We start from the raw sequence: 924 nt of genomic DNA, 5'->3' as shown, positions 1-924 counted from the left end.
TCCTGAAATCACTTACCAACAACTCTGCTAGCGTTATTAGGTTGAATTCAGGGGACATTTCTCTGTTTGCCTGGACAGCTCCCCTCTGTCATGGCTCTAAGAGGCTTGAGTACAGTGTAATTTCTCTCCTTGTTCTTTTACACTCTTTGTATTTCAGTGACTGGGTGTAAGATTTCATACCAAATACAAGGAATAGAAGAAATACATACCAAATGTGAGGAATAGAAGAAATTCCATCCCAATATAGAAAGATTTTCAACTCAATTATGTTTATAGAGTAATGCAATTTGGAAATTTTAATATGTACTTTTGAGATTTGATCTTGCCCTCAAACCAAGGAGACGACAATAATGTTATACTATTGGACTTACGGGACTGATTTTAAAGCAACCTTGGATACAAGTTTTTTAGGTATGGGGCTTCTACCTTGCTGGTGGATAGTTTTCTTTGAAATGCATTCGTCTTTTGGCTGTTTGTAGTTTGCTTCAGCAGCAAAGGAGTTGATGATCTTGGATTTATGCTGGCTATGATTGGTCTTTGAGAAGCAGTAAACAGCACCAACCCAGGAGAAAACACTGTTAAAATGAGGAGTGGTAGAAATAGTGGGTCAGGAAGAATAAAAAAATTTAGATTGGAACTTATTCTAAAATGAGCTGTTTCTTTTCTTTTTTCCTTTTTTTTCCCCCCCAAGAATTTACTGTGTTTTTGCTCATAGTATGATTTCTGAGACCAAGCATAATACAGATGAGGGAAAGAGTTACTGTTTTATCTTGAGTTCTTATAAATGCTTATTATTGAATATCATTTTATGACTATTTGCCAAGACTTACCTCGTAAGTCTCTAAGTAAAAGATATCTCACCTATCATCTCCTATCATCTTCTAAATTGTGTCTCTGTCATTTACTGGGAACAGAATCTTCCCA

This window comes from Galeopterus variegatus, unplaced genomic scaffold, assembly GCF_000696425.1.
Source record: "Galeopterus variegatus unplaced genomic scaffold, G_variegatus-3.0.2 Scaffold2161, whole genome shotgun sequence".
NCBI classification, from domain to species: Eukaryota; Metazoa; Chordata; class Mammalia; order Dermoptera; family Cynocephalidae; genus Galeopterus; species Galeopterus variegatus.
This window is presented reverse-complemented; position numbering follows the sequence as displayed.